Source organism: Etheostoma spectabile, chromosome 20 (genome assembly GCF_008692095.1).
Source record: "Etheostoma spectabile isolate EspeVRDwgs_2016 chromosome 20, UIUC_Espe_1.0, whole genome shotgun sequence".
NCBI lineage: Eukaryota > Metazoa > Chordata > Actinopteri > Perciformes > Percidae > Etheostoma > Etheostoma spectabile.
In genome coordinates this window covers 798048-814013 of record NC_045752.1, presented here as the reverse complement: position 1 = coordinate 814013, position 15966 = coordinate 798048, and the positions used below count along the sequence as shown (strand labels likewise).

The window sequence follows — 15966 nt, the reverse complement described above, 5'->3', positions numbered from 1 at the left end:
TGAAAAAAACTGAAAAAGGTCAAATTTGACCCGAGGACAACATGAAGGTTAAGAAAAAAATGCCACAATTGTCTGTTTCCAGTTTCCCCTATATGATTACTTGCTAGTTTCCCCAGTCAACTACATGTCTTCAGACTGTTGGTTGGACAAAATAAGACATTTGAAGACGTCACCTTGGACTCTGACGGACATTTTCTTACTGTTTTCTAACATTTTATGGCAAAACACTAAATCCAGGAAAAAAATCTTTAATTCCAGCCCTGAACAGTACTTCTTAAATAAACCATTTTGAATCCTTTTGTGACCCCTCAGATTCATCTTGAGAGCCTTTTGGGGGGCCCGACGGCCCAACCCCCACCCCCACGTTTACCACCACTGGTAAAGAAGGAAAGTTTGCTTCAGGGAATATTAAATGGCTTAAGGTTGCAGGCGTGTGTTTCCTTTGACCCAGAGAAGATAACACAGCTGCTAGGTGAAGAAGCTCCGTCCCTGGAGACACGGGTGTTTAACTAGGCGCTGATGGATTCATAAACAAATGAGTGGTGTGTGGCGGACAGACCAGAATCAGCCAAAGTAATTGCTACAGTTGTCACGCCTGTATGAGCATGACTCAGCCGTGCTTGTAAACCTGCCTTATATTTTGTCTAAATACCTTCACGCAGGGGGTTGCATTATGTTTAGATGAGGTTTGTGGATTTGCCCTTTCCCCTGCTATCTACCCACCCCCCCTCCTCCCGCTCACACAGTACCCTCACCCAACCTAGTTCCTTAAATAGCCCCTATAACACTTTGTTTCAGCGTTATATTTGTAATCTTGGGGTCTACTAGAAGAAGTTAACATGCGTTGATGTTCAAAAAACATATCATTTTCTCATACTGTCCGTCGCTGCCGCGCCTCCGCCTGAAACACGCCAGCTGTGTTCCTTATTGTGGAAATAGGGGGGGGGGGGGGGGGAGTGCACGATTCAGAAAATGATTCAATTCAAAATCGATTTCCAATTCAAAAACGATTCTCAGTTTTAAAAAAAACGATTTAGAGTATGTACACGTAGTTACTTTTCCCATGTACTAGTATATATAGTATAAACACCATTACGAAATGAAGAAAATCAATTTTGAATCTGTAGAGCTTGACTTGATTCATAAATGTGAATCAATTTTTTTTACACAACCCTAGAAATGCACTATATAGTGAGTTTGCCATTTTGTAGTGGTGTTCAAATTCTCTGCAGTAAATTTAATCACTATATAGTCCACCACAAAATACCCACAATGCACAGTTAATTTGAGTGTGCGACGTACCCTACATTCTACTTCCTGTAAACCACAGTGAAAAGCAGCTGTGTTTTTCTTGGAGGAGAAGAAGAAGCAGAAGCACCCGCAAAAATTTAACCCTCCTGTTGACCTCAGGTCAAATTTGACCCCTTTTTAAAAAATGTCTATATCTGAAATATGGGCTTTTTTTTAACCAAATTACCACAAAAATGGATTAGATTCCATACAACACTCTTTGCAAATCCAATTGATGACTTTCATTCCTGACTAAACTCATCTGTACGTTCCTCTGATCTTAACTATTAGTCAAAATGATTCATAATTTTGGCTTTTTTAACTTAAATATTAGGTAGAATTCTATAAAAATGAGGGTTATTATACAGACCATGAATTCCATAAAGTACTCTAAAACTAGTTGTAGTAAGGTGGTGTTAGTGAAAACAAAACAAAAAAATGTGAAAAAGGGACGAAAATGTCATTTTTTGGTCAGTTTTTGACCCAGGAGGACAACACAAGGGTTAAAAGACAAATGTAGCGGGCGTGGAAATGTAACATGCAACCTACACGCGCCCGTTCACTATTGTCCTGAGTGCTCGGTTTGTTTCAGGGAAGTATTAGATGTATATTTGTTCCAGTTTGTGTGCATGATGGTGGGCGCGCCCGCCTCCGTCACACAAATAACCGGCGTTCTCTCGTTTGGTCGTTCCCTAACACTGTACAGGTAAATAGTGAGTGAGCGGTTTTGAACACAGCTTCTGTCTGAGCTTTTGGCCCGCCTCCCGAAACCCCAGTCAGCTCCGATTGCTAATTGAGGAATTTCAAACAGGAATGTGGGCGAGGCGTTGTTAGGCAGCTGAGTAAAAGTGCCATCTGTGGGAGAGAAAGCTCCATTTGGAGTGAGAAACTATATATAACACACGAAAAGACGGGGACAATCCCAAAAAGCATAATAGGGGCACTTTAATATCTCTTGGACATTATGAGTGACAGGACACATGTGCATGCTGGTCCACCCAGCTTTTCTCCCTGCCAGCACTTTCCCAGACTCCCTGGAATGGACCCAGGAGGGTTACCTTACCAGCCTGCAGCCAGCCCTCTCACACAGCCAGGATCATTCCAGCTCAGCTAATCATATTCAGTGCTGTACTTGCTGTTGTTTTATTCATGCGAACCCCATACTTTCTGTTCTCCCAATAATTGGAATGTGTCTTTGTATTTTTACAGTGCCCTAGGGTGCAATCAGACTTTGTTTTCTTTGGTAACGTGGTGAAGTTTGTTTTGTAGTATTTTTGTATTTTCTTCATTACATTCTACGTCCGGTTAAAGAGTAAACCATGGCTCATAAACAAAAGGCACACTGACTCACGTGTGGGACCGTTTAAAGTCAGGTGTGATGTTTTGGCAGACAAGGGGATAAAAAACACAGATCTAACTCCAGAAATGCATGATGTACTGATTTGGTGAGTTGCGGACGTATAGACATCTATGGTAAAACTAGGCAACGTTTGTTTATAGGGATTGCACTGGACATTCAGAACATTATTGGAGTTTTTCCACTACACGGTACCTGCTCCACTCGCCTCGACCCTACTCGCCTTTTTTCCCTGGTTCCTGTTAACAAGTACTTTTTTAACCCTTGTGTTGTCCTCAGGTCAAATTGACCCATTTTCCTATATCAATGTTCTTTCTAATTACCCAAAATAACATGATTGATTCCACACAACGCTCTTTGGCAAGTACACATCTCTACTTTCATTAATTTTGGGGTGTCAAAGATTGAAGTGGTTTTGAAATAGTATTGAGTAAAAGTTGACAAATTCCAGTCTGTGATTATCCATCAACATCCATTCCTTTAATTTTAGTTTAAATAATTCCTAATTTTTGCTTTTCTAACTCAAACATTAAGTATAATTTCCTATAAATTAGGTTTATTGACCATAAAGTCCAATAATAACTGTGAACTTAAGTTAATAAGTTAGTGTGGTTAAAAAAAAGAGAAGAAGTTAAAAACACCGATAAAAAGCTTCAACAAAATTTTCAATTTTGACTGGAAGACAACACAAAGGTTAATTTCAATTTTATTTATAGTATATACCACAGAGAGTAGAAGGATGTAACAGGACATAGCAGAGTGTAGCAGGATGTAACAAGGCACCGCAGAGAGTAGCAGGATGTAACAGGACATAGCAGAGTGTAGCAGGATGTAACAGGGCACCGCAGAGCGTAGCAGGATGTAACAGGGCACCGCAGAGCGTAGCAGGATGTAACAGGGCACCACAGAGCGTAGCAGGATGTAACAGGGCACCGCAGAGCGTAGCAGGATGTAACAGGGCACCACAGAGAGTAGCAGGATGTAACAGGGCACCACAGAGCGTAGCAGGATGTAACAGGGCACCGCAGAGCGTAGCAGGATGTAACAGGGCACCGCAGAGCGTAGCAGGATGTAACAGGGCACCGCAGGACGTAGCAGGATGTAACAGGGCATCACAGAGCGTAGCAGGATGTAACAGGGCACCACAGAGAGTAGGCACCACAGAGAGTAGCAGGATGTAACAGGGCACCGCAGGACGTAGCAGGATGTAACAGGGCATCGCAGAGCGTAGCAGGATGTAACAGGGCACCACAGAGAGTAGGCACCAGAGGTAGCAGGATGTAACAGGGCACCGCAGAGTGTAGCAGGATGTAACAGGGCACCGCAGAGCGTAGCAGGATGTAACAGGGCACCACAGAGAGTAGCAGGATGTAACAGGGCACCGCAGAGTGTAGCAGGATGTAACAGGGCATCGCAGAGCGTAGCAGGATGTAACAGGGCACCGCAGAGTGTAGCAGGATGCAACAGGGCACCACAGAGAGTAGCAGGATGTAACAGGACATACAGAGTGTAGCAGGATGTAACAGGGCACCGCAGAGCGTAGCAGGATGTAACAGGGCACCGCAGAGCGTAGCAGGATGCAACAGGGCACCGCAGAGTGTAGCAGGATGCAACAGGGCACCGCAGAGTGTAGCAGGATGTAACAGGGCACCGCAGAGCGTAGCAGGATGTAACAAGGCACCACAGAGAGTAGCAGGATGTAACAGGACATAGCAGAGTGTAGCAGGATGTAACAGGACATAGTAGAGCGTAGCAGGATGTAACAGGGCACCGCAGAGCGTAGCAGGATGCAACAGGGCACCGCAGAATGTAGCAGGATGTAACAGGGCACCGCAGAGCGTAGCAGGATAACAAGGCACCACAGAGGTAGCAGGATGTAACAGGGCACCGCAGAGAGTAGCAGGATGTAACAGGGCATGCAGAGGTAGCAGGATGTAACAGGGCACCGCAGAGCGTAGCAGGATTAAGGGCACCGCATAGAGTAGCAGGATGTACAGGGCACGCGAGAGAGTGCAGGATGTAACAGGGCACGCAGAGCGTAGCAGGATGTAACAGGGCACCGCAGAGAGTAGCAGGATGTAACAGGGCATTGCAGGACGTGTAGCAGGACCACGGCAACCGCAACCAGGATTTTGGAGTCTCCCTGATCCAAGTACCACCTCAGTCGAGGTTCCAAGCGAGCTGAGGCAATACCAAAAGGTGACGTGTAAACCTGCAGACTACCGATTGGTGGGAAAGAATCGTTACTATTCACTGCGTTATCATTATTAGTGACAGACGGGGGTGTCCTGAACAAACCCCTGTGAATAAGTAGTTCATCCAGCGGTGTTTTTTTCTGCCTCTAGCTTCTTTAGAAACTAATTTGTCTTCTGGCTCTGGCAACAGCTACATGCCGAGAATCTAAAACACCTTCAACGTTCTGTGTGTGTGTGTCGCGTTAGGTCACAGCAGTTTCCTGCTATGTTGACCAGCCACTCTCGCCTCACGCATGAGTCGGTACTAATCTGCAATAGAAAAAGGAGGATGGGGCACGGCGGTAATGTAAAAACGCCATAATATAGCAGCAAATAGATATGGAAAGACAAGACATAGTGGAGTAATGGTGTCCTAAACACTCCGTGTGTGTCTTGTGAGATTCAGAGATTCTCTGTTTTGATAGCCGGTCAGGTTTCACGTGCATGTTAGCGTATACGGCTGTGAAAAATACGTAGGTATTTGATGTATTGTCTTTGGGAGACTGTGATAGCCGTGTGGTGACAATCCCAATCTGTTTTTTTTCTCTCTCAGTATTTCGGGTACAGCTACCTTTTTTTAAGTGAATATTTTGTGGTCCTTTAGGTTACATGTAACCACAAGATTGAAACCGCCTACATGTGATCTGCAGCGAAACCGCATTGGAAGAATCAAACTGTTTGTGGTGGAGGGAATTATTGGAATTACTGGCTGTTAAATAGGGCTGGGCAATATGGAGAAAATCAAATACGACAACATTTTTGACCAAATACCCCGATATCGATACCGCAACCATATTATAGTGTTGACCATTGGTATTTTTACAAAATATTTATACAATGAGATTTTTGATAAAAAATTGTCAGTAATGTGGATATAATGACTAAGTGGGTAAAGGCAAATAAAAGAATAGTTACAACAGTCTGGTAAATTCAGAAAATGATATTACCTTACTGTAACGCAGCCTTTAAAACCAGAAAGGACAACACTTATATTGTATTACGATATCCAAAATCTAAGACGATACCTAGTCTCATATCACGATATCAATACAATATCGATATATTGCCCAGCTCTGCTGTTAAATGGCACGGCGTCTGTACCACAAACGCCTTTCCTTCTGCATCCGACACATCCACAGACATACTATACTGGAAGATTTAATGAAAACAGTTCTTATCTTAGCAAAGTTATTGTCGCTTTTGCACTTTGGCTCCTGCTTACAATAAAACACACACACACACACACACACACAACACCACACACACACACAACACACACACACACACACACACACACACACAACACACACCAGGTTTAGTGGCAATAAATATGCTGGCCCTGCATTTGTTCCTCCCAGTTGGGGGAATGCAATTAAGTTAAAGCTTATTTATAACACGATCCAGTGCAGGGCGTGTCGCCAGCGCCGAGCCTCCCCCTGTGTTTTGTGTGTAAATCTGACTAGGGATCATATATTAAGGCTCCCCGAACTTTTGACAGCCTCTCCAGCCTAATAGAGTTAGGATGGAGGTAAGTGCATCAGTTTGACCAATTTGACTGTCAAAGCGTTTAACTACAATGTTTTACCAAATAAAGCGCTGCCCCCGTTTTATAATTCTGTTTGATTCAGAAAAAAGCCGATACGGATCTTGCTCTTACACTGGGACTGAGTGACTGTGCAAACCTTAAATAAGTTTGTATGTGAAAAAGTCATTTATTTGAAGTGCTCAGTTGACTAAAATGTTAATTTTTTCACAGACTGGATGCTCCAGAGGTTTTACATGTTGCATTTTAGGGATCAAAATATGTTTGCGTCAGCATTTTAAGCCTTCAAAATAAAATATTGAACTAAATATGGCAGCCCTGTTGTAAATTCTTCTCATGAACTCATTTTGGAGGGATGGAAAGCTGAGTGTGGGGGGATGTTGCGGTGGGTTAAATCAAAGCATTCAAGTTGTATTTATTGTTGAACAATTGAAAGGTCAACTCACCCAAATGTTCTTACTAGAGCCCGACCAATAAACTAGTTTTAAGGCCGATACCGATACGAATATTTTATTATTTAAAAATCCTATAAGCCAAAATATCGGCCGATATATATTTAAAAAAAAATCCAGAAACGCGTTCAAAAACATACCAGATTTCTTTAACGTTAGTTATTTGTAGTTATTTATGAGTTGTCACTAAATAATATGATAATAATTTGTTTTGTCACATCAGAACAGAGGAACATCAAAATATATTAAAGTTCTGATAAATAAAATGTATAAAAATACAAACTGAAGACATGAAACTTAAAGTCCTTCGAACAAAAACATAACAAAAAAAATAATGAGTGTTTGCAACAGGGACGCAGTAGAGCGTCCTCTGGGGGACAAACTATGCAACGCCAACACTCATAACTTGGTTGACTGTCCATTTTTATTTTTTAAATATTCTTTTATCTTAATCATTTATAAGTCATTATAAATTATTCTGATGAATGAATATTTAAGAAAATAATATTATTTTTTTTCATAAAATCACCATTATAAATGCCGATACCGATAGATCGGGAAATGCCTAATATTGGCCAAATAAATCAAACAAAAACAAATCGGTCAGTTTGCAGCATTTTTATTATTGATGCTTGAAAGGGAGCCGAGAGAAATGATTGGGCCACCATTTACAATAAAGGGGCCGCATGGCTGTCTGATTGGCCAGCCTCTGCCATCTGGCCAAATTCCAGATTACCAGTCCGTCACTGGTAGTAACACAGAAAAAGAGAGGTTTTTAGCCTCACTCGCAGCATGGCTAGTAGGACAGAAATGTGGATGTCGGTTGGTCCACCCCTTTGGTCCAGACTGAAATATCTCAACAAATTGGGCTAATTGCCACGAAATGTTGTACAGATGATTGATCATGTCCCCAGAGCATCAAGCCCTCCTGACTTTGGTGATCCTCTGACGTTTCCTCGAGGGCCACCTTGACCTTGTTGACAGTTTGTGGTTTTGAATGAAATGTCTCAACAGCTATTGGATGGATCATTATGAAATTTAGTTCAGTTCACACATGTTTACAGTACGCCAGGATGAACTGAAATAACGTTGGTGTTTCCAGATTCGTGGAGCTGACTTTTTCCCGTCTATAGAGCATCTATATCATCTATTATCAGGTGAAGACATTCATTTGTCCAATACTTTGGTTTAAAGCTAAAACACCAGCACCATGGTAAACATTGTACCCTCCTACACACCAGCATGTTAGCATTGTCATTGTGAGCATGCTAGCGTGCTGACGTTAGCATTTAGTTCAAAGCACCACTGGGCCTAAGTACAGCGTCACGGCATCGCTGCAGACTCTTAATCTCACTTTAATGTACTGCATCAGTGCATTGTATTTAGATGGGGTAGAAATCTAAGAGACCGATCTTAATTAAACCCGGGCAAATAAAACCCAACGTATCTGTGCTAGTGATGTGTTTTTATTATGGTGGTGTGATCTTTTAAACTGTATTCATTTAAATATTTTAGCCTTATTTTCTTAATGTTGCCATCCTGCAATCTGCAAAACCAAAACCCAGAGCCCCCCAAAAAACCTTTTTACCAGTGGAACATCCACTCTGAAAAGGGACCTGCTTCGGGCAGATGTTGTGATCATCGGCGGCCTGACGCCTGGATATACGGGAGATTAGATCTTTTTCTTTAATTAGTGTCAGCCAGTTTGTGAGCAGACAGCTCAAGTGCTCTGATGCTGCCTTCAGTCATATCAGATGTGCTGTAAATAGGAGCTGCCTGCTAGGGGGGGGGGGGGGGGAACTTTTTAATGTCGCCCTCCTGGAGGCGATAAGTAGGATATGTGGGAACTTTTTATTGGCTGTGATATCACCAGCTTGACGTCACCAACTGTGGAAGTGTGTCAACACCCAGGGTAAACCAAGAGAAGACTGTCTCAGCCCGGGTGGGGAGGCTTACAAAGCTTGGATGACAAACACTCATGAAGGACATGAGTGTTTATCAGGCAGCAGATGCGTTTGAGATGCATTTTGGGAAATGTAGGAGCTAGCATTTTACTTTACTATTACTGGTATATCACAACCTGTGCTGCTTTGATTTGGATTTTAGATTTTGTACCCCATTTCCTCTTCTCTTCTCTTCTCTTTTCTTTTTTTCTCTTCTCTCCTTTTCTCTTCTCTTCTCTTCTCTTCTCTCCTCTTCTCCTAATTACTTGTTTTATCTGATCAACAGTCCAAAACCTAAAACGGTGGTTTATTTTGGTATTTCGTTCAACACATTTTGGGTTTTTCAGTTTACTTTCTCGTGACTTGTGATTGTTTGGTATTTTTGCCTACAGTATGGCCTAAATGTCCAATTGACTATCAAATAGGCCTCATTTTTCTCTCAGTTGACTAATTGATTAATCAACTAATTGATTACAACTAAACATCTCTAATGAGGACTAACCAAAACCAAATCCAATACATGTTCCTTAAAAAGCACACATAAAAACACAAGAAATAATAAATAGGATTGAATACAAGAACAACTATTCGAAAAACTTGAAAAGAAAGCTGAAGTGGTGCGCTCAATACACCTGCTACTCCCATTTCATCCCCTAGCCCCTACCCCTGCCCCTGCCCCCGCCCCCGCCCCTGCCCCTGCCCCTGCCCCTACATCCAGCATATGCATACTTTGATAAAGGTCAGTGGCGCTCCACAGAACCTTCCTGCATGCCCAGTGCAGCAGCATTGAGACTAGAAATCGATACAGCTCACAGTGAGAGGAGCTAAGGTTGCACCACGTTGCACATCGAGTAGGGTTTTGCAAAAGGCTGCAGGAAACGAGAGAAGCTGTCGGCTTGTAGGCTCTTTTTCATTTATTTTTTAACCTGCCGTTATGTTATTTTTCATGCCTGAAACAATAATAGAAAAGCATATGAGAGTGCGGAGTGTGTTTTCAAATTTTCAAATGGTAGAATACGATTAGAATGTGTGAATTCGACTCTCGGCACTTGACGTCTGACCAATATACAGACTGCTTCACTGAGCAACCCTGAAGGCAGACGGGCGTCAGTAAAGCTGAATGAATGAATTCAAATGAGGATCTTTTTTTTTTTTCTATTTTTAAATGAAAGTCTGTCTACTTTTTCCCCCTCCATGAAATTCTAATCTGTCTCATCTCTTTTCACTTATGGTGGTGGTGGTGGTGGTGGTGGCATGTCTGGTGCTGAGTGCTCATTGCTGTGGCTTTTTTTTTTTTTGCACTACACTTCCCAGAAATCAGTTGTCATTCAAACACAACGGCTGGTGCTGTGTCACCTTCTCGGTAGTATTTCTGTTTGTGACACACTTTCCTTTTTCTTTGCTGACAGGTAATGAATCTAAAACCGTTGTGATGACAAATTATTTGTGTGGCTCATTTATAAAAATGTGAAACATCTGCTGGTTTCAGAGTCTCAAATGGAAGGTTTTACTGCCTTTCTTGATTATCATTTTATATCCCTGGACGTTGGGTAATTTCAGTTTAAGAGCTGTTGGTTGGACAAAACAAGAGATTTGATTGAAAATTCATCAACAATTCAGCTATTTCAATAATAAATAAAGTCATTTTTCAAGCAAAAGTACTACAAATTGTCTGGTTCCGGCTTCTCAAACGTGCTATTTGTGTGTACATTAAACAACGCATCACTTTGAGAACTTGTGATGGACGTTTCTTTCTTCTTTTAACTTATAGACCAAACAATTTAAGATGTTTCACTCAATGAATTCATTCAATTCAACATCATACAAGCCAAAGAAAAGTACAAAATCCTTTGATGCCCAACCCTAGTTAGGTGTGTGCGTGTGTGTGTGTGTGTGTGTGTGTGTTCACAGAAATCCTACTTTGTTTTAAGATTATTTTTTGGGGGGTGACAGTGGATGGACAGGAAATGGGGGACAGAGAGACAAGGGAGACACACAGCCAAAGGGCCGCAGGCCGGACTCAAACCCGGGTCGCTGCAAAGGACCGTGGGTAGCAGCCTCTACTGGGTGAGTCAGAGGTTGCCCCAAAAGCCTAATGAGTAAAGTAACTTACAAGAACTCAGATGAAGGTAGTGGAGTAACTAAAGTAACTGAAAGTAACTAGTAACTAAAGCTGTCAGATGAATGTAGTGGAGTAACTAGTAACTAGAGTAACTAGTGACTGAAGTAACTAGTAACTAAAGCTGTCAGATGAATGTAGTGGAGTAATAACTAGTAACTAGTAACTAAGTAACTAGTAACTAAGCTGTCAGATGAAGTAGTGGAGTACTAGTAACTAGAGTAACTATGACTAAAGTAACTAGTAACTAAGCTGTCAGATGAATGTAGTGGAGTACTAGTAACTAGAGTAACTAGGACTAAAGTAACTAGTAACTAAAGCTGTCAGATGAATGTAGTGGAGTAACTAGTAACTAGAGTAACTAGTAACTAAAGTAACTAGTAACTAAAGCTGTCAGATGAAGGTAGTGGAGTAACTAGTAACTAGAGTAACTAGTAACTAAAGTAACTAGTAACTAAAGCTGTCAGATGAAGGTAGTGGAGTAACTAGTAACTAAAGTAACTAGTAACTAGAGTAACTAGTAACTAAAGCTGTCAGATGAAGGTAGTGGAGTAACTAGTGACTAAAGTAACTAGTAACTAAAGCTGTCAGATGAATGTAGTGGAGTAACTAGTACTAAAGTAACTAGTAACTAAAGCTGTCAGATGAAGGTAGTGGAGTAACAAAGTAACTAATAAAGTAACTAAAGCTGTCAGATGAAGGTAGTGGAGTAACTAAAGTAACTAGTAACTAAAGTAACTAGTAACTAAGCTGTCAGATGAAGGTAGTGGAGTAACTAAAGTAACTAGTAACTAAAGTAACTAGTAACTAAGCTGTCAGATGAAGGTAGTGGAGTAACTAAAGTAACTAGTAACTAAAGTAACTAGTAACTAAAGCTGTCAGATGAAGGTAGTGGAGTAACTAAAGTAACTAGTAACTAAAGTAACTAGTAACTAAAGCTGTCAGATGAAGTAGTGGAGTAATTAGTGACTAAAGTAACTAGTAACTAAAGCTGTCAGATGAATGTAGTGGAGTAACTAGTAACTAAAGTAACTAGTAACTAAAGCTGTCAGATGAAGGTAGTGGAGTAACTAAAGTAACTAGTAACTAAAGTAACTAGTAACTAAAGCTGTCAGATTAAGGTAGCGGAGTAACTAAAGAAACTAGTAACTAAAGTAACTAGTAACTAGAGCTGGGTAGAACCTTTCTCTCGGTCTTAAACACCCTGAACTGGTTCTCGCTGTGGTCTCACTCCAGTCTTACTCTGTACACTCTCCCCAGTCCCAGGGCTACTCCTTTCCTCTCTCTCTGTGTTTGTCAGGCCGGACCAGCATGCTCTGCGGGCAGCTCAGGGGACCTCATTTGGGGGGGGGCGGTTGGGGGGAGGACTCGCTTCTCCATATTATTCACAGGGTGCTGCAGCAGAAAATGCGCCAGAATGCATCAGTAGTTCCTCACGATACCCTTCTCTATCCTCTTCCTTCACGTCACTCTTCATCTCTTTCCCCGTGCCTCCTCTTCCTCCTTTCTTTCTCATCATTTTCCTGTTGGCCCTGCAGCTCTGTGATGCAATAACAGGCATAGATCTCAACATTCATGTATCAGCTGTTCTAAAAAGAAATTTAAAAAAGTGGCTTGATTTGTGTTTTAAAGCTAAATAAACTGAGCTCTCGCTCTGCATGAGGACTTCAACAGAGCCAGCAGTATTTCAGAGATGATTTCTCCTTTTTATTTGCAGTGCGGTTTCTATATTTAGACGGCATGTGTGTTTCAGATACCCTTCTCATGGATTCTTTGTATTTGCTCAGCAACATCTCCCGTCCTATAGCCGGTTGCTGATCAGTGCTGTTTATGAGGCTTTGGTGAGCTTGTGTGATGGTGTGTCAAAGAGAAAGCAACGGCAGCACACACACGGATGGATCTCAGTGCTGAGAGACTTGTAATCAGTCGAGGGAAATCTTTATTTTTGCAACTTCTTCCTCTGTTTCTCCGTCTCTCTCGACATTGAGGAAAGGCCGATTCACGAGGCACAAGCTAGCCAAACTGTGTCCCCGGTGCTTCCAGGACAGAGGTGAAGACGGAACTGCATGCATGTTTGTGTGTGTGTGTGTGTGTGTGTTTGTGTGTGCCTTCGTGCATTTTCTGATGCATCTTTGCCGGTGGGAGAAAAATGCTCACTCAGGAGAGGAAATGGATCTTTTGTGTTCCTCCTAATCCTCCCTGTTGATACTCGAGTGGCAGACTTATTAGGCGACTTATGCTCTGCAGCAGGGGAAGAGCCACTCTCAGGGCTTTCCATGCTCGCCTAAGTGATCATATTTACATCAAACTGAAAACAGTGGGTGCATGAGGGAGGGTCCTTTCACGCAGAGTGTGCCACATCCCTCAAGAGGTTGAGAACTGAATGTGGTAATAGCGCAGCGTTCCCTCCCGTTTACACTCCCAACAGGGGGAGTGCTGTCTGATAACGGTGAAGCCCTGAGGATTTTGGCAGACAGCACAATACAAATCATGGCAGGAGAAGTGGAGCTTGTGGCGCCTTGACAGGAAGACGCAAGCAGAGGCCCGCAGGTGTTAAAGGTTAGCCAAGAGTTCTGCACAGACGGAGCGACAGGGGCTCCAGCACACAGTGTTTTCTCAAAAAAGCCCCAAAACTTGGGGATTTTGACCTCTAACTTGTGCAGGCGTTCTGGTCCTTTGTCTTGTGTATGTCTGTGGGTGTGTCTGTCTAAGTTTGTGTTCTTGTGTGTCTGTTACTGCATGTGTTTTTTTTGGTCTCCCTCTCTCCCATTTTCCCTCACTGAGTTTTTTTTGTTATGTCCTGGGACCCAGTGCATTTTCTGTAACTGTTTGTAAATCTTTATGTTTTTTGAATAAAAAAAAAAGAAAAGAAAAGTGATCAAAAAAATCACTTCAACTTGTTGGTCATTTTTTCCTACAGTCTCTTTGACTGGAGTCGGCAAATGAATGCAGCAAAAGTTCTATTACTGGGAATATATTCAGTTCAGTTCAGTCACTTTATTATCCCAAATGGGAAACTTGATATGCAGTCAGGAGTGAAATATAAAAAGAAACACATTCAAACATCATAAAAAATACACAGGACAACCATACAAAGGCATGAGTACAACCTGAGGGGTGTTTCAGACTCAGAGTGACGGGGGTAGTTTTAGAGTCTAATATAGACCGGGCCTTGCAAAGCACTGGCTGGTCAAAGATAACCATCAAGGAGGACTGTGGGAAACATTTCACCTTCCTAGCCACATTTACAAGAAAACACACACACACACACACCTGCTGCACATGAGCAGCACCCCCTCCCTAATCGCCCTCCTTTTTAAGATTACTAATTCTGTGTCACATTTCTACCCCACCTACTATATATACTGTATACTGTATATAACTTCAAAATAAAAGCATCGGATAATGTTTGCCTCTATTAAGACAGGATTGAAAATGAGTCATTTGTACATTTGTTCTGTTCTGGTTTCAGAATGATGAAGACATGTTAGATATAAGATAGATAGTATAAAGCTCTACAGGATGATTCTTTTCCTTGGCAGCTATCATGTTTTCCCCAAATGATGTGCAGATCTCTGTGCCATTCTTTGATCAAATGGCATGAAAAAGACTGCAAATAGCTGCCTTAAATAGAGCATGCCCCAGGACCCCCCCAACCCCCCCCCAAGTTTGGGCTAAGCCCTGAAAATTTGGAACGTCTAGCTCCGCCCCTGAACAGGAGAAAGATGCCCGAACCAGGCAACTATTCTTGTCTTAATCCCCTTAACTTGTATCAGTATATTTAGTTGGATTTCTATTCTTGTCCTTGTTGAAGCTTTGAAGTTTCTTTCCTTCTCTTTAAAGATGGGGGGCCTTTTGAGATTCCCTCTGGGTTTAATATTTCACCTGGGGAGTTTATATTTTTGTTCAGGAAATCTGAACTCAGACAATCTTAGCCCTCAGAAGTTTTCTCTGCTTCACCTGCCTCGGGTATAAGACATCTCTGTTTTTATGTATTAGGATGTACAAGTTTTTTCTTCTTTCAGTGCAGGGTCATCAGGTCCACATTTAGCAATGCTTGAAACTTGGATGTATATCTAGAGATAAAATGTCAGTTTGGTCCCCGTCTGGGGTGCTTCGTGATTAACTTCAGATGTTTTTGTCATTTGTTTGCCACCTTTTCTTTTAGCCTACTTTCTTTTTTTCTGTTTTAAAAAAATCCAAACTCTCTAAATAGTTTAAGAATATAGAATCCAACACCTCAGAGTTCTGAGTTGCACAGTCAAAAAAATACTTTATCCCAGTCCATAATTTAGCCTCAAAACTCACATTTTCTTAAAACAAATGCATTCATTTGCCAGTTTATCAACATGTTAACGATTAAAATAACTATGGCAAAAAAACATTCTTGATTTTACAAAACGTGTTTGCATTGGAGCTTTTTGGGGGTATTTTACCACAATACTGCACTGGACATACTGTACAACCTGCACAATTGGTTTATCTACATATTTATCATACCATTTAAGCAGTTGCACATTTTTGTATTCCCAACTTGTATATACTCAAATTGTTGTTCTTGTATTTTATTCCTTTTTATAATTTTATATATATTGTATGTATATTGTATCCTAGTATTTCCTTTATATTTATATCCTGTGCTGTGTGACTGATTTTGCTGCTGTAACACTGTAATTTCCCATTTTATTGAGATCAATATCCATCCATCCATCCATCCATCCATCCATCTATCTAGAAAATACGACTTCAAAGCTACGCATCTCCAAATTCTTATAATACACAGAATCATCGCCCAACTGTGCAGTTCTCCTCAGTGTTTCAGCATCTTTCAGCTCATTGTTTTGGTTTCACAGTCCTTTAGGATGGGTTTTAGCAGGCGGGCCGCCACTACAAAATCAGCATAGAGGAAACTTTATTGGTTTGGTTCACTCACACGTCTCCGACCAGCATCATTTCAGGCAGCTTTTTTTCAGTAAAAAATCTCAACAAAAAAAACCCCTGCACGTTACCTGCTCACCACCAAACGGC

The 15966-nt window shown here is 41.6% G+C and overlaps 1 protein-coding gene and 1 long non-coding RNA gene across 2 annotated transcripts in view; both read left to right on the top strand.

Moving 5' to 3' along the window:
- slc8a3 (solute carrier family 8 member 3) overlaps positions 1 to 15966 on the top strand; it is a 161581-nt gene that overhangs the window by 20042 nt on the left and 125573 nt on the right.
- Positions 1694 to 14041, top strand: LOC116669739 (uncharacterized). Its single transcript, XR_004326843.1, has 3 exons — positions 1694 to 1705; positions 7228 to 7234; positions 13926 to 14041. It is a non-coding gene; the product is annotated as an uncharacterized LOC116669739 (long non-coding RNA).